Source organism: Symphalangus syndactylus, chromosome 2, assembly GCF_028878055.3.
Source record: "Symphalangus syndactylus isolate Jambi chromosome 2, NHGRI_mSymSyn1-v2.1_pri, whole genome shotgun sequence".
In the NCBI taxonomy this organism is placed as follows: domain Eukaryota; kingdom Metazoa; phylum Chordata; class Mammalia; order Primates; family Hylobatidae; genus Symphalangus; species Symphalangus syndactylus.
In genome coordinates, this window is record NC_072424.2 from 8,129,792 (window position 1) to 8,152,931 (window position 23,140).

The window sequence follows — 23,140 nt, forward strand, 5'->3', positions numbered from 1 at the left end:
GGACAGAACTTGGGAGATTCTGGGTAAATAATTATCAGACTCTGGAAGAGTACATTGGCACAAGGATTATGAAGTGTGCCTACCCTATGACCCTGCTATTGTATTATGTATATACGATAGAGCTTTTTTCCAATTGTGTAATACAACCCATTGAAGGTTACCAAGTAACTTTAGTGAGAACATCCTTTAATGGGTTGGAAGAGACTTAGCATTTTATTTTCTTACTGTTAACAAACTTGAAGTAAAATTAAGACTTTTTACCTTATTTAGAATGCATCCATAAAAAACAGACATGGGTTATAACAGCAGTACCTACACTAGATTTTTTAAAATGAGATTACTTAATATTATCGACTCACTGGCCCACATTCGAATTTCCCCACAATTCCCACAATGTTCCCCGTTGTCAGAATTTCCCCACAATTCCCACAATGTTCCTGTTGTCAGACTAGGATTTAAGAAAGAACCAGAATTGCACGTCTCCGTCAGGTGGACAGAGGCCAGCCAGAATCTATTAGGTCCGGGTCTCCTTGGTAATCATGCTCACTGCTGGTAAATAAAACTTCCTGCGCGGGTTACTAACGGGCCCGCAGTGTCTTCTGGGAAACGTACCCTCCCCGCCAACGACGTCGCAGCCCAGGACCACGGACAGGGCTCTTCCGGTGGCTGCTGCGCATGCGCCGCCCCGCCCCACCCACGCTGCCATCTTCCTCCCAGTAACTGCGGGCCTGCGGCTCTTGTGCCGCCTCCCTGCAAGGCTGGGGTTGGATTGGGCTTCTCTAAAGGTTGGTGCCACGGTGGAAGAGAAGCCTGTGGGCCTTGGGGGTCCCTGGGAGATGGGACGGGCATCCCACTACTTGGTGGGAATGGAAACGTGGGTGGCCTTCAAGGGCGCGTCCTTACATGCATGTGCGGGCCGGGGTCCAGGCGTGTGGTGGCTTCCGTAGGAAAAGGCTGCGTCCAGGTCGTGCGCTTGGGGCTGTGAAGGAGCTTGCCACTGCCCAGCACGTCCGCTGCCACCCGCATCAGCAGCGCCCTGGTACCGCTGGGGAAAAGCCAGGTCCTCGAGGGATGATCGCGAAGTCTATGCATGCCGAGTTTTGTGACAGGCAGTCGTGTTTGCGGGGTTTGCTGGCGTCTCCAGCAGGTGAAGTTTCTGGCCCCTCTTGCACCGTGCAGCCTGCCCAGCACGCCTGGCTGAAGTTTACAGAAGTTTCTACAGGATCTGTTTTCCAGGGACGAGTTCCACAAGGAAGATGGGGTGCTGGATGATGGCCCAGTTGTCTTTGCAATAAATTAGGTGTTCCACACTTGGAAGGAGAGAATAGGACTCCCCTCTGAAAGAGCACCCTTCTGGCCTGAACCCTCTCACTGGGGCTTCAGAGCAAAATCACAGAAAGGCATAGATCCTAGTTTTGCATGACCCAAGCAGTTATTGATCCTACTCCCTAGAATGAACAGGATTTGATTGATAAAACCTCATTCAATACCTATTAACAACTGGTGCTTTTGGACGGTTTAGACCAACTTTCAGAAGGGAGAGGTGAGTTTGAGAAGACTAGGCAGGGGCCTAGGAAATGTTACTTATAGAAGGGGCTTGAGGGTGTCATCTGGGAGGGAGGAATGACCTGTCCTACTGTAGACGGTGCTCCCTAAACAGTTATCCCATTCCTTCAATCTCCCTTAATTGTACCGTGTCTGAGCTGTCTTAAACATAGTCTAGCAACAAATTTGGTATCTACAGATATGTTAATGCTCCCTCTGTCCTGATAGTTCTTCCTGGTAGTTCAGGAAGAGTTTGCCAAGGTATTTCTACGTTAGATGGAGCAATTGGATTTGAGAAGTTTTTTACTTGCCCAAGATCACTTGATCTGTAGATGTTAGGCGTCCCAACCTTTTGGCTCGTGTTACTTATTTTGCCACAAGTCAAAACAAGCATTTGTTTACTTTTTTTTTGAGATGGAGTCTCACTCTGTCACCCAGGCTGGAGTGCAGTGGTGAGATCTCAGCTCACTGCAAGCTCTGCCTCCCGGGTTCATGGCATTCTCCTGCCTCAGCCTCCTGAGTATCTGGGACTACAGGCGCTCGCCATCACGCCCGGCTAATTTTTTGTATTTTTAGTAGAGACGAGGTTTCACCGTATTACCCAGGATGGTCTCGATCTTTGGACCTTGTGATCCACCTGCCTCGGCCTCCCATAGTGCTAGGATTACAGGCATGAGCCACTGTGCCCAGCCGTGTTTGTTTACTTTTGAGATTATTTTTGCAACACTGACATCAGCATAGAACAAACATTGCTTTAAAACATTTTGCCTTAAACATCTCTATCCTTTTCTATCCCCAACACTTTCTATGGATTACGTGACTTTAAAGAGTTTCATTTGAGGAAACACAAGTGTTTCCCACTTAATGTCAGTAATATGTTCTTAAAAATCATAAATTCTGCATGAAAATGGGAGATTATTTGACATTAATATGGGAAAATTAAACTGTCATACTGCTGCTCCAAACCTGCTTCTTAAAATTTAATAAAATGAAGTACAATGCCCCCTTGTAACAGACTCTATGTTTTGTTTTTTAAAGTAAACAGACTTTTTTATGATGTAAAAACTTTAAAACATAGATGGCTTTCTGATGTGCAAACAGTTGCTTTGTATGATTCGCATGGTCTCTATTAGCACCAGCCACCTATCTCACTGAATTCCATCCATTTGACATTCATTGTGATTTTCAAAATTTCTATGTGTGCTTCCAAAGTGGTGTTGTGTTTGACATGCACATTAAAACTTTCTTCCCCACATAATTTTCTTAGATATATATCAAGTTCTGATGGCTTAGACGTATCAGTTAGCATTTGCTTTATAAGAAAGTAATCAGACCTTAGTGGCTTAAAAAACAACCACCATTTTCTTTGTCCAAGCTTCTATGGATCTGTATTTTGTGGTGGGTTCATCTGGGCAGTTCATATTCTATGTTAGTGTTGCTTGGATCACGAGTGACAGTTGAGTCACCTGGTGCCTTGACTGAGGCTGGTTGGCTTAAGATGGCTTTACTCACATGTCTTGTGATTTGTGCTGGCTCTCTGCTAGGCACTGTGTCTCCAGCAGGTAGCCCCAGGATTCTTCACAATTTGACTGTGTCCAAGAAGGCAAGCACCATTAGGCAAATACTTTTTGAATCTATATTTGCATCACATTTGCCTGTGTCCCATTGGCCAACGCAAGTCAAAAGGCAAAGCCCAGTTCATCATCAGAACACATTACATGAGGTCTTGGATACAGGGAGACTTGTCATTGGGAAACATTACTGGAACAGTACACCATAAGAAATATACATTATGTACATTTGTTTCTGATATAGTCATGGGCAAAAAACTGTTGGTTTGCAAGATCCATACTTTGCATGATATCTAGATATATAAAAGCAAGATGTGTTAGAGATAGTGGAAATATCATGTAGAGTTCTGCATGGAATCCACATATTCATAGGAAAATAGCAAAAACAGCCAAGTATATTTCCATGACATTAATTTTAGTGGAGATATAATGTTGATTTCTTTGGTTTAAATTATTACATCTTTAGGTAACATTCATTGGTGCCAAATTAGTAAAGTATGTTATCATTAACCCAAAATAAAATATATATCTAATGTCAACCAATTAATGTACTGGCAGATGCATTTTTAATGGATCTTGGTTTCCCCTTATTTGATGTGTAGAGGACTAATCTCTCCCAAGGAGGTTCCTGTTTGTGGTTTTTGTTGGTGTAGTTGTTTCTTTTTGGGGAGGGAGGTCATTTTCCAGCTAATTTGTATAGAGTTTTGGACACAAGAATCTAGAACCAAGCCACACCAGTTCTCTCCTTAATCCACTACATTTACTTCTCTCTCACCCATGTTTCCAGAGTCTGTCTTGCTGAGACCAGCTCGGTCAGGGAGACCCTAACCCAGCGGCACTAGAGGAATTAAAGACACACACACAGAAATATAGAGATGTGGAGTGGGAAATCAGGGGTCTCACAGCCTTCAGAGCTGACAGCCTCGAACAGAGATTTACCCACATATTTACTGACAGCAAGCCAGTGATAAGCATTGTTTCTATAGATTATAGATTCACTAAAACTATTCCTTACAGGAAACAAAGGGATGGGCGGAAATAAAGGCATGGGTTCGGCTAGTTATCTGCAGCAGGAGCATGTCCTTAAGGCACAGATCGCTCATGCTATTGTTTGTGGTTTAGGAATGCCTTTAAGCAGTTTTCTGCCCTGGGTGGGCCGGGTGTTCCTTGCCCTCATTCCGGTAAACCCACAACCTTACAGCGTGGGCATCATAGCCATCATGAACATGTCACAGTGCTGCAGAGATTTTGTTTATGGCCAGTTTTGGGGCCAGTTTATGTCCAGATTTTGGGGGGCCTGTTCCCAACATGTCCCCCTTATTTGATCTGCAAAGCAATAAAAGCAAAGGGAGCTTTGTCATGATGAGCTACTTTTTGCAGGAGTCAGGATCTGCAACTGCAGACTATACAAAGACAACACAGATTAAAAGCACAATCATCATTGAAATCACAGAGCTTCCAAGTGTTTTTACCCATTTTAATGGGTTACTAGCTGCTAATCTTTCTGCAGCTCCTTCAAGCATTCCAGTTCCTGGCATTAAGGTAAGGTGTGCCTGGGATGCTTTAAATATTTGTCCTTTTAATTTTGCAATATCCAAAGACAAGTTTGTAGAGTGTCCTTCTAGATGCTTTTTTATTCTTTCCCAAGTTTTGATCTTATTAAGAGCTATTGATAGTTTCCACAGATCCTTATGTTAACCTCCTAGAGTAGGCCATATCATTTGAGGTTGAGGTGCCATGGTTCCAGATAATAGGAACTCTTGCCGTACTTCTTATCATTTATACCATCTGACCATTTTGCTCAGACCAGCTGAACACAGTGTGGCCATGGCACGTAGACTGAAAGGTGCAATTTAAGCTAAACATCCCCTTAGGGGACCAATCAATAATGATTCCATAGGAATTGTTGCGTAGCACCTCTGCCTGTTCTGTAATGCAGTCTTCCCAAACAAGTACATTCATTTTTTCTGGCCAGGTCCAATTCTGTTTACAAGTAGGTTTTTGAGGGTGGTATGCCTCAATTATAGGAGCAGATTTATTAGGTAAATATTGAGATCAGAAAGCATGTGTAACTGTGTCATAGAGTGATTACATCCAGGCATTATTGCCAGCCAAGATTGATAAATATGCCCAATAAGTATAATTGGTCTCTGTGTGAGCCCTTGTTGAAGGAATACTCATGGCAGTGGTTATCACCGCTATCATAGCTACCATTAAATTACTCATTGTGACTGGTTGTCCCGCTTTCCCCAGGTTTTCTTCCACCATCTGTGACAGCTTCTTGATCTGTCCCCAGGTGGGTGGCTGTGTTAGACAGGTGTTGCTCATGACAGTTGGGGTCCTCCTTAGCATCAGCCTCAACATGGCTGCAACCAGGGGGTCCTCGGGTTTCTCCCAGAATCTCTGCCTCGGCATCTGACTCATGATAAGGTTTCAGGTGTCTTGATGGTATCCAAATAGGCTGTTGATTTTGGCCTGGAGAAACACAAGCATAGCCTCTACCCCGAGTTATTATTTTACCTATTTCCTGACTTTTTGTTATCGGATCTCTCCACCAAACCAGTTGTTCTGCTTCTGTCTTTGCAGCTGGTTTCTGCAGATGCTGTTCAGCCGCTGATAACATCTGGCCTTTGGGCAGGCTCAAAAAATTTAAAGTTAATAATGCTAGATTCAGTTGTATCTGTGGTGTTCCATATTTTCTATTCCCCCTCCCCGGCCCCCGCTTTTGCAACTGCTGTTTCAGGAGAGATTAATTCTTTCCACTATAGCTTGTCCTTGAGAATTGTATGGGATACCAGTAATGTGTTTAATATTCCACATAGAGAAAAATGTAGCTAGAGTTTGGCTAGTATAGCCTGGGGCATTATCTGTTTTAATAGAAGCTGGAGTGCCCATCACCACAAAACACTGCAAAAGGTGACGTTTAACACAGGCAGAAGACTCTCCTGATTGGCATGTAGCCCAAAGTGAGAAAAGATGTCCACACATGTACATAAGCTAGTTCCCAAACGAGGGAACATGTGTGACATCCATTTTCCAAAGAGAATTAGGTTCCAATCCTCCCATAAAAGATGAGGAATGTACCATTTGGCAAGTTGGGCGTCGCTGGATAATAGCTTTAGCTTCTTTCCAGGTAATGCTGTATCTGCATTTGAGACCAGAGGCATTAACATGGGTTAAATTGTGAAAGTGTCAGCATTAGATATTACATTAGCAACTAGGCCATCAGTCATTTGATTCCCTTCAGTCAAAGGTCCTGGAAGAGGTGTATGAGCCCTAATGTGAGTGATGTAAAAAGGGTGCATTCTACTCCTAACTGCTGTTTGCAATTGGGTAAATAAAGTCATCAGTTGTTCATTTGTATGAAATCATAACTGAGCATTTTCAATTAACTGTATGGAATGAACCACATATGAAGAATCAGAAATCATATTAATAGGCATATCAAAAGCAGTGAATACCTCAATTACAGCTACAAGCTCCACTTTTTGAGCTGAAGTATAGGGCGTCTGGAAAACTTTACTTTTCGAGCCAGAATAAGAAGCTTTACCATTACTAGACCCATCTGTAAAAACATTCTCAGCACCTTCAATTGGTTTAAATTTAGTTATTTTAGGGAGAATCCAATTAGTTAATTTCAAAAATTGAAACAGTTTCATTTTAGGAAAATGATTATCGAGAATATCCACAAAGTCAGCTAAATGGGTTTGCCAAGTAAGACTATTTATAAAAGCTTGCTGTATTTGTGCCTTTGTGAGAGGGACAATAATTTTTCCAGGATCATATCCATGTAATTTAACAATCTGAGTTCTCCCGTTTCCTATCATAGTAGCAATTTGATCTAAATAAGGAGTTAGAGTCCATGAATTAGGATGTGGAAGAAAAAGCAACTCTACTAAGTCCTGTTCTTGGACAATAACACCAGTAAGTGAACGCTGAGTTGAAAAAATTAGCAAATCTAGAGTCTTCTCTGGATCTAGTCTATTTATTTGAGCTTTATGGACTTGCTTTTCAATTAACTGTAACTCTGCCTCAGCCTCCTTTGTTAATTGCCAAGGGCTAGTGAGACTAGGATTTCCTCTAAGGATAGAAAACAGGTTACTCATGGCATAGGTAGGAATGCCTAGAGCAGGTCGTATGCAATTAATGTCCCCTAGTAATTTTTGAAAGTCATTTAATGTCTTCAATTGATCCATATGTATGTTTACTTTCTGTGGCACAATGGTAGTTTCATTTACTAAGGTCCCCAAGTAGGAGTAAGGAGTACTAGTCTGATTTTTGTCAGAAGCTATAATTAAGCCAGTGTGAGAAATCGAATTTTGCAAGTGATCATAACATTGGAGTAATATTTCTCGAGTGGGGGCAGCACAAAGTATATCATCCATATAATGAATAATGTAACACTGTGAAAATTTTTTACAACTAGGTTCAATTGCTTGCCCTACATATGTCTGGCAAATTGTTGGACTGTTGAACATGCCTTGTGGCAACACTTTCCAGTGAAAATGCTTAGCAGGCTGCAGGCTGTTTACTGCAGGAATTGTAAATGCAAACCGTTCACAATCTTGCTCAGCTAAGGGGATAGTAAAGAAACAGTCTTTTAAATTTATGACTATTAAAGGCCAATTTTTTGGAATTATAGCAGGAGAAGGCAATCCTGGCTGTGATGGTCCCATAGGTTGGATAACTGAATTGATGGCTCTTAAGTCAGTTAACATTCTCCATTTACCTGATCCTTTATTCATTATGAAAACTGGAGAATTCCAAGGGGACATGTTGGAGCCATGTGCCCATTTTCTAATTCTTCAGTAACTAAGTCCTCTAAAGCCTCCAGTTTCTCTTTACTTAGCGGCCATTGTTCTATTCAAATTGGCTTATCTGTTAACCATTTTAAAGGTATAGGTTCTGGAGGCTTAACAATGGCTGCCATCAAAAATGATATCCTAATCTTTGGCGGGAAGTTTGTCTTTCCACTTGAAGCAGTTCTTTCAAAACTTGCAAATTTTTTTCTAGTCCCATACCAGGGACATACCCCATTTCATGCATCATATGTTGATTTTGAGGGCTATGTAATTGTTCTGGAATTAGAACTTGTGCTCCCCATTTTTGTAATAAATCTCTCCCCCATAAATTTATAGATACAGAAGTTATAATTGGTTGAATAGTCCCAGATTGTCCATCAGACCCTTCACAATGCAAAATATAACTACTTTGATATACTTCAGGGGCTTTACCAACTCCAACTATGTTAAATTGGGCAGGTTGAATTGGTCATGCAGACGGCCAGTGCTGTAGAGAAATGATTGAAATGCCTTCTCCTGTATCTACCAAACCTTTACATTTCTTTCCCTGAATAGTTATTTCACAGGTAGGACATTTATCAGTAATTTGATTTACCCAATAGCCTTGTTTATTTGTGCTTCCAAATCCTGTTCATTTAATTTCACGTTTTCCCATTCCCACATACGGCACAATCAGGAGCTGTGCTATGCGCTCTCCTGGCTCTGCTTTCCAGGGACAGAAGTAGACATAACAATTTGAATTTCCCCATTGTAACCTGAATCAATGGCTCCTGTATGTATTTGTACCCCTTTTAAATTTAAACTAGACCTGCCTAGAAGTAATCCTATCGTCCCCGCTGGCAAGGGTCCACAGACTCCTGTTGGGACCTTTTGCAGGGGTTCCCCAGGCAGAAGGCTCACAGCTTTTGTGCAGCATAGATCTACTGCGGCACTACCGGCTGTGGCAGGGGACAGACATTGTACAGGGGTGAGGGAATGGCCTGAGACGAAAATGCCCCAGTTTAGAATGGGGCCCGGGACGGGCCCTTCATGGCATTTCCTGAAATTGGGTTCCCATCTTTATCAAACTTAGAGTGACACTGATTAACCCAATGTTTTCCTTTTCTACATTTTGGACATATTTCAGGCTTAGCACTTTTCTTTTTTCCCCTATCTGGCAGCCTAACTCGCTGATTTTTTCTACACTGTTTTTTAGTATGACCACACTTCCCACAGTTAAAACAAGCTCCAGGAAACGGAGTTATTTCCTTTATCCACTCTCAGTCCTGCCATTGCCTGTGCCAACAAAGTAGCTTTATGCAGATTACCTCCAATACCATCACAGGCCTTGATATAATCAACTAAATGTGTTTTCCCTCTAATAGCTTGCAGAGCAGCCTGGCAATCAGGATTAGCATTGTTGAAAGCTAATAGCCACAACACTCTATCCTGAGCAGCCAAATCTGCAATCACCTTTTTAGGGGACTCCTATAACCGAGCTATAAAATCCACATATGGTTCTTTTGGTCCCTGTTTTACAGCACTAAAGGAAGGGTATTGTTCTCCACCTGAAGTGATTTTTTCCCAAGCTCTAATGCACACTCCCCTAAGCTGTTCTATGGCATCATCCTGCATGACCACTTGTGCATCTAAACCAGCCCAGCCGCCAACCCCCAAAAGCTGGTCTGCAGTTATATTAATTTGACTTTGGGCTTGGGCATTGCGAGCAGCCTGAATGGAAGCTTCATCTGCCCACCAAGTTTTAAATTGTAAGTACTAAGCAGGAGTTAGACAAGCTTGAGTAAGAGCGTCCCAGTCAGTAGGAATCATCTGACTGGAAACAGCAACGTTAACAGTCCCATTACAAAAGGAGAACCTGGTCCATACTGATTAATAGCTTGTTTAAATTCTTTGAGTAATTTAAAAGGAAAAGGCTGAAATGTAACTATAATATTTCCCTGTTGATCTTGGGGATGTATTCTAACAGGGAATTGCCAAGCCTCTAAATCACCCTCTCGTCTAGCTTGCTGAATTCCTGCCTGAATAGAACTGAGGGTGGTCACTTGAGGTGCTGCTCAAACAGTCACTGGGGCAACTACTTTTCACCCAGTGTCCTCTGGAAAAGAAAAATCTGGAGGGTCAGGCCACTCTTTTCTTCAAAATAATAATGAGGGGGTGCAGAAGGGTAGGGATGAACCTCTCCCTCCTTTGCCTCTTTAGCTTTAGCTGGCAAACAAACCTGCTCTGTAACCTCTTCTGTTACTTCATTATACTCTCCTCCCTCCTCATCATTAGTGTGAAATGTTCCAAAGTGGAACTAACCAGCGCCCACACTTGTCCCATTGTTACCCTGATGCTTCCGAGCTCCCCTTCTTACTCACCACGGGGATTGCTTTAAGAGTACTCGAGTGCCCTCCAGCTTAGTTCCACATTCTCCAATCATCGCTTCTGCAACCCTTCAACCTGGATTTGAGCCCCCACATATGGGCACCGCTTGCCAAGACCAGTTCGGTCGGGGAGACCCTAACCCAGCAGCACTAGAGGAATTAAAAGACATACCCACAGAAATATAGAGATGTGGAGTGGGAAATCAGGGGTCTCACAGCCTTCAGAACTGACAGCCTCGAACAGAGATTTACCCACATATTTACTGACAGCAAGCCAGTGATAAGCATTGTTTCTATGGATTATAGATTAACTAAAAGTATTCCTTACAGGAAACAAAGGGATGGGCCAAAATAAAGGGATGGGTTTGGCTAGTTATCTGCAGCAGGAGCATGTCCTTAAGGCACAGATCGCTCATGCTATTGTTTGTGATTTAGGAACGCCTTTAAGTGGTTTTCCACCCTGAGTGGGCCAGGTGTTCCTTGCCCTCATTCCGGTAAACCCACAACCTTACAGCATGGGCGTCATGGCCATCATGAACATGTCACAGTGCTGCAGAAATTTTGTTTATGGCCAGTTTTGGGGCCAGTTTATGTCCAGATTTTGGGGGGCCTGTTCCCAACATGTCTATTATGTGTTTTCAAGGGCAACAAAAAATTAAATGTCCAGTGAGTCAAGGTTTTTTTTAAATTTATTCCTCACTTTCTTTTACATTGTATATGAATTAAAATGGAAAAGTAGAAAAAAGTAAAGCAAAACTTAAGGGAAATGGACATAATAAATAAGATAAAAATAACCTATAAATATGGGCAGATTATAAGACCTTAGAGTTTTTGTCTAAATTGAGTACAAATTTGTCTCTGATCTTTAAGATGCCATGGTAAAAAGAAGGTCACGTTTGTTGCATGATTTGAATGGAACCTAAGAAGAGACCATGCTACATTCTCATGAGTCATGAAGACTTGCTGGCACCAGAGTCTGAAACACTGACTTCATTAGTGACATAGATGATGTGGTGGAAACTTTTTCACTACCAACCTGGAAGGTAAACGCTTTTCACATTCTGCAGTTGAAATGGTTCCCTGGCACTAAAACACAACTTCTAGAATAAGGTATTTATATGTTGTCCTAGACAAGCTTTGGAAGGTCAAATTTCATAAGTAAAACCTGGAACATCTAGGGGACTGAGTCAACCACAGATCCTTAAATAATTATCTATACCTTTCTCTCAGTTCTTCTGTATATACAAGGTGGACAGCAGACTGTTCAAAGTTCTTTTTTCCGGCACATATTCCCAGCACAATGTGGTCTTAATTCATTTTTTCTAAAACTCACCAATAACCTAAATTATAGTAAAATCCAATGACTATTGTCTAGTCTTTGCCTTACTTGAATCTTTTGCTGTATTTGAAACCACTGTTCATGATCTGCTGAAAATTCTGTGTTCATTTCTATCATGAGCTCACTGATCGTTTCTTCTCTTTTTCCCTGAATTCTTCTACTTTCTTCTCCTTAATGTACCTCATACAAGTGTACTATCTCATTTCCCACCCATCCCACTCTACAGTTCTCCCTGTCTGACTCAGCCCTCTGTGATTTTGCAGTCCTGTTTCTCTCCAGCTTTGATGTATTCCCCAGCCTTTAGAGTACAGCGTTAACTCCCTATTAAATGCTTCTTTGTAGCTATCCAAAAGACACCCCAAGACCAACAAATCCAACATGAAAACCACATTCTCCATTATTCCCTTATATGTGGTATTATGACCTTATAGCCAGTGACCCAAACCCCTATTTCTCCTGGAATCCTCTCTCTGAGGTCTTACCTCATCTAGTGTCAACTACTGCTACTTATGTTTATTTGTTCTTTGTATTTTATTCTAATGTCTGTTTACAGTGCCAGTTTAGGGGGAGAAGCTGGTTTGTGATTTGGTGCTCACAAACATCAGTAAGTTTGTCACATCTGAAATGTGATTCTTGGCAATACCTTAAGGGTGTGTTTTCTAGGTGACGAGGCTCAGTCTCTGGTGAACCTTGCTTTTAGCCAGCACATGTGACATCCTCCAGATTACATTGGGAAAATCATTCAGGAGTTACTGGGATGCATTTGGACAAGGGTCAGTACAAAGATATGCAAAGAATAAAATGCACCACAGATTTTCCATAATTTGTACCTTTTCCATATATAAATTTATCTTGGTGATTCTATCTAGTTTTCTTCATATACAATTGTAGGTTTGTAGTTGAAAATACCTGTCATGTTTTCTTTTCTAAAGATTATACTCAATCTAATACTGAACATTTTAAATTCATGATTATAGTCTAGAGTTCTAACATAAAAAGTGAAATGTGCTTTATTCATTTCTGCTGAAGCTAGTATTCACACACCCTGTTTTTCAAACCAACGCACCCTATGTTTCAAACCAAAGTGCTACGTATTGTCTCTAATAACTTTTTCAGTCAGTGTTCCAGTTACCTGCTGTGTAACAAAGTACTACAAAACACTGGCTTAACATGAAATTATTCTTATTACATATGAGAATGTCATGGGTCAGGAATCTGAACAAGGCAGTGTGGATTGGCTGCTTCCTGAAGTCTCTGGTCTGCACCAAGGCAGTGTAGTCTGCCTTATGTGGTCTCTGATCTCAGCTTGAAGGACAGCCGTGTCTGGAGACTGAGGAGGCACCTAGGCCTCTCCTTGTGGCCAGACTGGACCTCCTCCCAGTCCAGCAGTAGCTGCATGTCCTACCTTCTTATTACCAGTCTTGGGGTAGCTAGGTTTATCTGGCTTCTCCCACAGCAGGTATTCGAGAGGCCCAGGCAGAGGCTGACAGGCTTTTCATGATCTCCCCTCAGAATTCCCAAAACATCTCTGCCAACACATTCTCCTAGGCTCATCACAAAAAGCAGGCCAGTTCAAGTGCAGGGCAATTCGATTTCAACTATCATAAGAGGAATAGTAAGATTTGCAACAGTCTTTAATAAACCATTTGCCCTCTGGCTACAAATTTACATTTCTTCCACATGCAAAATGTACTATACCCCTTGTGTGCCCCTCTGAAGAGCCCCAGAAATCTTTTCCTACTATGGAACTGGCTGAAAGCTTATCCAAATCGGGTACTGGTGACCTGTCTTCTGCGCCCCCACAGACAGCCAGCACAGAGCGAGAACATGGTGGGCACCTCCCTTCCACCTGCTCCAGTTCATTGATTAGGACCCAGTCCTAACATGCTTCGTGCCTGTTCACTCTGCGCTCTGGGCTCTTGCCATTCTCCATGTTCTTTTTCCTTAATTCCTGGGTTTGCTGCTGACCAATTTTCTCCACCTATTTTTTGCTTACTGTAATTTGGGAACCCAGTGACTTCCTTTTCATTTTCTTCTTATGCTGGGCTTTTTTTTTTTTTTGAGGCATAGTCTCACTCTGTCACCCAGGCTGGAGTGCAGTGGCGCAATCTCGGCTCACTGCAAGCTCCGCCTCCCGGGTTCATGCCATTCTCCTGCCTCAGCCTCCCAAGTAGCTGGGACTACAGGCGCCCACCACCACACCTGGCTAATTTTTTGTATTTTTAGTAGAGACGGGGTTTCACTGTATCAGCCAGGATGGTCTCAATCTCCTGACCTCGTGATCTGCCCACCTCGGCCTCCCAAAGTGCTGGGATTACAGGCATGAGAACGCTGGACTTTTGATACAAAAAATCATTCTGTGTAAACATGTCTTTGAAAAACACAAGCTTCCTGTGGACCAAAATCCATTAGACCAAAATGACCCTCCCCCGACCACACACACACACACACACACACACACACACACACACACACAGTCACTCCAAGACAGGCCTTTCTGTCTCCAGTCTCCCCTTCTCTCTAAGGCCACTGTGGGAATACAGCCTTAGAAGCCCTGTTGTTACCAGGTACACTCTTGTCACACCCTAAGGTCCTTAAAATGCTGAAAATATTTTTGACTTTTCACATTTTTACAAAAACACTGGGTTTTATCTTTGCCATAAAGCCATTTCTTACCTTTAACTGTTTTGCTGGGAAAAATCGAGGATGAGAAATATTTTTATTTCAAACCCAGCAAGTCCTGGCTCATTTCCCCTAAGTTCTGTTTGAAGATTGAATTTCCTTGTTTAGATTGTCTCTATCCTCTTCTATTTTCTCAAAGGCAGAGGGAGAAGACCCGGTAGCTCTTTCCAGATTCTTTCCGTTCATCTCCTTAGGCCGACCTCGACATAGTGAGATTCCCTTTTAATTTTTTACGTCACGGCAGGCAATCATATTGCCCACAATCCTCCAGTTTGTAACCCGCATGCCTTTTTCTTCAGTTTCCAGTGTGATTTTTCTCACTCTACTTCAATCCTCACCAAGAGTCTTGACACCCTTCCAGCTTCCATGAATAGTCACCTTGAGGCCCAGCTTCTGCTCAGTCTTAGGTCCAGTGCTGCATGTCCTACCTTCTTATTACCACAGCACCCCATTCCAGCTGCCAAATTCTGTTCCTGTTATCTAATCTGCTTTAAAAACCACCCCTGAAACACAGCAGTTTCAGACAGTTTACTAGTACTTCTGTTTCTTTGGCTTAGGGAGTCTCAGCAGGCTGGCTTGTCTCACCCACCGGTGCAGTAAGGGAGCAGCTATGATGGGTCATCTGAAAGCACAGCTGGGTTGGCGGGCATGGTGGCTCACTGGTAGTGGCAGTGGGTGGCTGGAGGCTTGGTGGGGGCTGTCAGTGAGCACACCTACACGTAAGATACACACACGCAGAAGGGCGAATTCCCAGAAAACCGTGTGGCCCAGAGCCAATGACTTGAGAAATGTGCCATTATAGGGGTTGGTGTCCTTTGAAGATATGGCCGTGGACTTTACCTAGGAGGTGTGGCAGCATCTGCACAATGCTCAGGGGACCCTGTACAGAGATGTGATACTGAAGACCTGTAGCATCCTCGTATCATCGAGTGAGTGAAACCTGCCAGTAACTCCAAGGAGCAACACTTTATTCCTTCTTGATAAATATAGGAACCTGTCTAAGTTTACTATGATTTAGGAATCAGATTCCAGTCCATGAAGAATGTGAGTGTCACCCCTCTCCAATGAAAGGCTGGAATTGGCTCCTTCATTGCACAGCTCCTGAAGCCAAGCTGTTGCCATTCTTCAAAGGACCTGACTTAGCATTTTGACAAAGTCTTACATTATTTCCAATTAAAAGGGCATTGCATTACCAAACCTGAAGTGATCTTTGAGTTGGCACAAGGAACAGAGCCACGGAGGGTAGAGGAAGCCCCAAATCAGAGCCTCTCAGGTCAGTTGGCATGTGCTGGACAGGGACACCTGCAGCAGTAAAGCCCAGCAGATGCCAATTTGTTTTCACCAGTTTTTACCCAGGTCCTAGAAATGAGAAGAGTTAGTCTGCATGCACCAAACACATGCATTATATAGACCCAAGAATACCTCTCATACATATAACGAGCCTTTTATTTTGCTGAAAAGTCTCTTATATTTGCTCAAAACCTAATTCCTGCCTTCCTATTCTTAGACATCTTCCTTTGCTTTTTATTTTCTCAATATTCTCAGTTGCCCTCCTTTCCTCTGTTTGCATGGACGGGTCTTTTTTCAGAGACATGTATTCATACATCACTTTATTCTTTCAACATATCTTAATTCAGCAAGTTTTAAATATTGGTAATTTTGTAGTTATAACTGTGATCATTAATCCTCCTTCTTCATGGAGTTTCTGTTGTGATGAGAAATAAACAATGATATAATTGGGTAGTTTAAGAAACACGAGAAATACTTAACAAGAGTACGAAAGAGAGAGCAAGAGTACAGGATGTGATAATTTAGGAAGAATCATCAGAGAAGGCAGTTTCAGAGTGATTATTAAGTGTTTACTTCAGCATAGATTCAGTTTGAGTTAATGCTTTTCAATTTTGACATATAATAGGTGAATATAACACATAGTTTCATGAGTGGACATTACTATTGGAGATAGAAATTTGGAAATGAGTAGCTTAAGACTGGTATTTAACATAATACTTATAAAGAAAGTCGCTGAGGGAGTTGATAAGAAAATGAGAAGTCTGTGAGTCAACCTTGTGTACTACACCATCAGAAGTCATGAAACTGAAGAGGACCCAGCATAGAGTCATACAAAGGAGTGGTCCTTGACTTGGGGGGAGAATCAGGAGATTCTGGGTGCCAAGGACAAGAGAATCAAGGCTTTCATATTGAAGAGCTCAGATTTCTGTTTGGGAGTAGAGTTTGAAGTTAGCATTTTCCTCTTATATTACTAGAAATCATTCTGAAACAACAAAAAGAATGTGAAATGTATGGGAGACATATTTTCTATGAAACTAAGAACTCAAACTCCAGCACACAAAATAAAAGCCTTCAGAAGCAGTGAATTTTCAAGCAGTGGTGTGTGGACTAGGAATGGAGAAAGAATGTCAGGGAAATTTATCTTACAAGGAGCCAGAAGTACATTTTTTAATATGGGCACAGCCTAGGCTGCAGAACCAAAACCTGTAGAGTAGTAAGGAACGGGTGCCCAGGGTGGTAGACTGGAGCTTTCTGTACCTGTTATGGTTCTGAGAAGCAGAGGAAGGTAGTTACATTAGGTAGTTGCAGGAATGTGTTTTTTATCTAGCACAGGGAATAAGCGATTTATATCTGAAAAACCCCCAAATGCCTATAGCCATTCCCAGGAAAGAGTAAAAACTAACACATAGATGGAAAATCCTGTCCCTAAGTCATAGGACACAGACAAATGGCCTTTCCCTGTACCTGCCAGTAGCTGATCCTGGGAAATGTTGCCATCATCAAAGCGGAAGAATGAGAAATACCAGCATGAGACACCTGCTGTTGTTTTCAGAATAAAATAAAAAAAGTGAGAAAACAAATGGCAGGTGATAAGCACTTAGGTGACAACTACCGCTAGGCAGGAGGTGAGTATAATTAGCAAATATTTCTTCATGAGTTAAAAAGAGAAGGAAAACACAGTGTAACATTGGAAAATATATTCCTGTGATTCATTACATTAAGTCAGTAGTAAGGAAAACCATATACTTACAAAACCACTACCAAAACCAGTGGGACAAGAAATAACTTCTCTTTCCTTACATGAGAATCCCATAAGAAATGGTTAATGTGTGGTTCATGGATGTGGTTTTTTTTTTTTCTCATTTCAGATGTTCAGATAGTTGATGACCTAGTTGAGAGGAGCCAAGAAAGTCACGGTGGACACTTTGGCAAATTGTCATCAGCAACAGCATTACATCAACTAAGGAGAGAGCTGAATTAGAAAAAACATTTAATTTGAGCTCAAAAGATATTTTAAATTTGATTATAAATAATGGAAACTATTCAGGAAGGAGGCCTGAGGAGTTTAATTTATCTAAAAACATGCTTCTCCCTAGTGAGCCTGATGAGATGCAGGCTGGAGAGAAACGATGCCTGTAATAGAACTGAGAAATCTCACAGACATCGTGAGTATCTTGATCAGCATCACAACTTTCAAACTAGGCTGCAGTACTTTGGATACGGTGGACATGGGAAAGCCTTCAACACATGGGAGTAATCATAACGGGATTTATATTGGAGAGACCTTCTGTAAGGATGGTGAATTTGGGAAAGCCTGTGATAAGTCAGCTCTTGTTGCTCAACAGAAACTCAGGTTGGGAGCAAAACTTGCTGTAAAATATCTAACCTCCCTAAACATCAGAAAACACAGGACAAAAATTCTATGAATGTAAGAAAATCCTAGTTAGAAAATCAGATCTTTTTTTTTTTTTTTTTTTGAGATGGAGTCTCACTCTGTCGCCCAGGCTAGAGTGCAGTGGCGTGATCTTGGCTCACTGCAACCTCCACCTCCTGGGTTCACGTCATTCTCCTGCCCCAGCCTCCTGAGTAGCTGGGACTTACAGGTGCCCGCCACCATGCCCGGCTAATTTTTTGTAGTTTTTGTAGAGATGGGATTTCACCGTGTTAGCCAGGATGGTCTCGATCTCCTGACCTTGTGATCCGCCTGCCTTGGCCTCCCAAAGTGCTGGGATTACAGGCATGAGCCACCGCGCCTGGCCAAAATCAGATCTTATAGTACATCACAGGACACATAGAGGGGAAAAAATGTGCATGCAGCCAGTGTGAGAAATCCTTCAGCCATAGTCAGGCCCTGAAATCCATGAGAGAATTCACACAGGGGAAAAGCTCTATGGATGTAATGAGTGTGGGAAATCCTTTTGCCAGAAGTCACACCTTGTTATCCATCACAGAATTCACACAAGAGGGAAACCCTATGAATGGAACAAGTGTGGTAAAACCTTCCGTGAGAAGTCAGCCTTCAACATACATCAGAGAACTCTCACGGGGGAAACCCCCATGAATGTAATTAGTGTGGGAAAACCATTAGCAAGAAGTCAAACCTCGGGATATATCAGGTTACTCCCATAGGTGAGAAACCATATGAATGTAAAGAATGTAGGAAAACTTGCTACCCAAAGTCAAAACTCACTACATATCAGAGGACTCACACAGCAGGAAAACCCTATGGATAGAGGGAATGTGGGAAACAGTTTCACTGCAATTCAGTCCTCACTGTACATCAGAGAACTCACACAGGAGAAAACCCCTATGCATGTAAAGAATGTGGGAACTTATTTCACTGCAAGTCAGTTCTCACTGTACATCAGAGAACTCACCAGGGCAGTGGGGGGACCCTATGAATGCAATGAGTGTGGAAAAACTTTTTCCATAAGTCAAACCTAATGATTCATCAAAAAACTCACACAGGTGAGAAACCATATGAATGTAAAGAATGTAGAAAAACTTTCTCACAGAGGCCAGTCCCCACAGTACATCAGAAAATTCACTCTGGAGAGAGACCACACGAATGTAAAGAATGTAAGAAAACTTTCTCCTAGAAGTCAGCCCCCACTGTACATCAGAAAACCCACATATGTGAGATATTCCATGAATGTAAAGAATGTAGGAAACTCTATCAGAAGCCAGCCTTCACTTTACATCAGAAACTCACACGGGGAAAACCCTATGAACATAGGAAAACATTCTACAAAAAGTCAGAACTCACTATATGTCAGAGAACTCACACAGGATAAAAACCCTATGAATGTAATGAGTATGGAAAATCATTTTCCCTAAAGTCAGTCCTCACTATATATCAGCCAACTCACACGGGGGAAATACACTTTGAATGCAATGCATGTGGAAAAATCTTTCCCCTGAAGTCAGTCCTCACTATACCTCAGAGAACTCACAAAGAGGTAAACCCCCTGTGAATGTAGTGGATGTGGGGAAAACTTCTACCAGAAGTCAGTCCTGACACTGCATCAGAGAACTCACACAGGTGAGACACCATTTGAGTGTAAAGGGTGTAGGAAAACTCTACCAGAAGTCAATCCTCACTGTACATCAGAGTATGCTGGAAAAATACATTATCAGTGTGTTGAGTGTGGAAAATCCTTTTGCCACAAATCATACCTCAAAAAGCATCAGACAGCTCATAGAAGGGAGAAATTCTGTGTGTCAGAGACCAGCTATGTGTTTCCACAAAAACATCCTCTTTTCTCCGACACACAATTAGCCTGCATTTCTCAGCTTCCCATCATTATGGATGGCTTCACGTAACAGCTCTGTCCAGGAGAATATGGACACAAGTGGTGAACATTACTTCCAGGCCTGGCAATGAAAAATGTCATCCCTGATTTCTCATGGCACCTCAGACTGAAGTGCAGATGATGACCCCCAAGGTGGCCTTGGGAGCCACGCGTGAGAGAAGTCCACCATGATTTAGGACCGAAAGAATTCACTGAAGAGAGCAGAAGTCTTCCCACCTCTATGCTAAAGCCCGCCATTTGTGCTTTATTTGAGTAAGAAATTCCTGCTTTGTTGAGCCATTGTATATGTGGTCTGTTTGCATTACAACACAAACAGCCCACTGTAGCTAATCTGGGAGCTTTCTGAGAGAAGGTACTAATTTTTCTAGATCAGAAAATTCACACCTATGTTGTCACCTTTGATCCCAAGTCAGTTTATGGAAAAATCATTGAAATGTGGGGAGAAACAATTTGGAACATATTTGGAACATCTTGCCACAGGGACATCTCACTGAATGCTGAGAATAAAGTGAATCTTTATGAAGATTTTTAGTGTGTCATAGCTTTCAAACAAAACTTCCAACATTATTATGTCAGAGAATTTAAAATGAAGGAAAACTATCAATCTGTAATATAGATGTAAATTTTCTAATAGAAATGTTAAAGCATTAAAAACATTTAATATATTTGGCTATATACCAGTAGTTAAATATGAGAGATGACAAACCCTGGCAGGGGATATTTGGCTATGAGTGGAGACACTTTTGGTTGCTACTAGAGGCTGGGAGGAGCTACTGGCACCCAGTGGGTAGAGCCCAGGTTGCTGTTAAACAGCCTGCTGTGCACAGAGCAGCCCCCTCAAGGAGGTAGCTGATGCATATGAGTGTTCTATGTTAACAGAATTTTCCCTGATAGGACCAGGCATAATTGTGGGTAGGGAATATATACATTTAGTGTAATAAATATTGTGACTTACATTAAATGCCACTCTAGCCACTGTATAGCTTGTTAAATATATTAACCCTAAAGTATTAAGCTAGGTACCTTTTTCCTACTTTCCTAGTGTATGTAAATTATTGTGACCAATGTTACCAAATTGTCTCTTAAGACGATATTTTTCTGAAGTTTGCTAACACAGTGCCAGCCAGTGAGTCTAACAGAAACAATATTCACATAGAAATGCACACATCAGACACCTAATTGTTAACAGCTTAGGCCTGAATTTTTAAACAGCTCTGAACAACAGTACTCATTTTATTCTACTCAGTGAAAAGCAGCCCCGAACAGACTTTCCCCTTTGCTCCTACCCCTGGCATCTTTAATGGGACAGCCACATAGGTATGAGTGTGTGCACCAAGTGCTGTGTGGCTGAGGGATCTCGGCATTTGCATTTCCAGTGGTGGACTGCTGCGCTGTGCCTTGCCAGTGACGGGGCCAGCAGGTAGCTCTCCGATCTGCACGTTTCCTGTGTGACTGCTGGCCTTAACCTCTCAGGGCTTCTGTCTACTCCTTCATATTCACAAAGCCGTTAACAACAGAAACTTCCTCAAAGGGTCATTGTGAGGAACAAAGTAAGTAAAGTGCTTTGGATATATCAACACTTGGTAAACAACATATTCTCTATAGCTGTGACAGTTTACAAAATTACTCCGTCATGAATTGGTGGGAGGCAATAAGCTATTGTTTGCCTACACCAGAGCCATCTTCAGCTTTTTAACAGTCTGGATTTGGTTATGTTACTCAATTCTAAACAGTTATTCAGGGATTTAACTTGGTTGAGGTTTTATGATTGGCTGAGACTAATTTTCCCTTTAGTGGTCCTTTTGGACTCAGCATATGACCAGAGGTTAATTTTATAACAGTACTCACTTCAAAAAGTATTACATACTGCAGTTTTAGTATACAATTAGTAATCAGAAAATTGCTTCAAGGATGCCTATGATTGTGTCCTGGGTAACTACAAGCACTGGAAATCAGGTTATTTATTATTCTATTGTTTGAAGGAAATATGTTTGTATGTTGATGAGCAATAAAAACATTCTTGGAATCATAGCATGCCATCAGGTCTTTCTGTCCCTTAAACCAGCAGTCCCCAACCTTTTTGGTACCAGGGACCAGTTTTGTGGAAGACAATTTTTCCACAGACCCGGGGTGGGGTGGGGAATGGTTTCAGGATGAAACTTTCACTCAGATCATCAAGCATGAGTTAGATTCTCATAAGGCGTGTGCAACCTAGATCCCTTGCATGCACAGTTCACAATAGTGTTTGTGCTCCTGTGAAAATCCAGTGCTGTGGCTGATCTGACAGGAAGCGGAGCTCAGGTGGTAATGCTTATTTGCCTGCTGTTCACCTCCTGCTATATGGCCTGGTTCTGAACAGGCCATATTTCAGTACCAGTCCACAGCCCAGGGTTGGAACCCCTGGCTTAAACTGTTAAAACAGATGTTGTTGAAATTTAATTGCTTGGCCAGGCATGGTGGCTCATGCCTATAATCCCAGCACTTTGGGATGCCAAGGCGGGCAGATCACGAGGTCAGGAGATTGAGACCATGCTGGCTAACACGGTGAAACCCCATTTCTACTAAAAATACAAAAAAAAATTAGCCAGGCATGGTGGCATGCACTTGTAGTCCCAGCTACTCAGGAGGCTGAGGCAGGAGGACCACTGGAACCCAGGAGGCGGAGCTTGCAGTGAGCTGAGATCGTACCACTGCACTCCAGACTGGGTGACAGAGTGAGACTCTGTGAAAGAAAGAAAGAAAGAAAGAAAGAAAGAAAGAAAGAAAGAAAGAAAGAAAGAAAGAAAGAAAGAAAGAAAGAAAGAAAGAAAGAGAGAAGAAAAGAAATTGAATTGTTTGATTCCTATCCCTCGTGCTGATTGATTGAATTTGGTGTGAGTTGGGCGTCTAACTTTAGTTTCTTCTAATGGCACTTCTTTATACTATGATTCTTGACCAATTTACTCCTAACCCATTCTGTTAGTCTGCTCAGGGTGCAATAATGAAATACCACAGTCTGGATGACTTAAATAACAGACATTTGTTGTCTCACAGTTTTGGATGCTGAAAGTGCAAGACCAAAGTGCCAACGGGCTTGTGTCTGGTAAGGCCTCTGCTTCCTGGGTGGCAGGCAGCTGCCTTCTCACTGTGTCCTCACATGGCCTATTCACTGTGCTCCTGGAAAGAAAGCCCTGGCGTCTCTTCCTCTTGTAAGGACAGCATACCTATAGGGTTAGGGCCCTACCTCATAGCA

At 42.2% G+C, this 23,140-nt stretch overlaps 1 long non-coding RNA gene across 1 annotated transcript; it reads left to right on the forward strand.

The window, feature by feature from the left end:
• The first annotated feature begins 676 nt into the window (after positions 1 to 676).
• LOC134732337 (uncharacterized) lies at positions 677 to 17,625 on the forward strand. Its single transcript, XR_010115381.1, has 3 exons — positions 677 to 785; positions 11,155 to 11,327; positions 17,464 to 17,625. It is a non-coding gene; the product is annotated as an uncharacterized lncRNA (long non-coding RNA).
• The last annotated feature ends 5,515 nt before the right edge of the window (positions 17,626 to 23,140 follow it).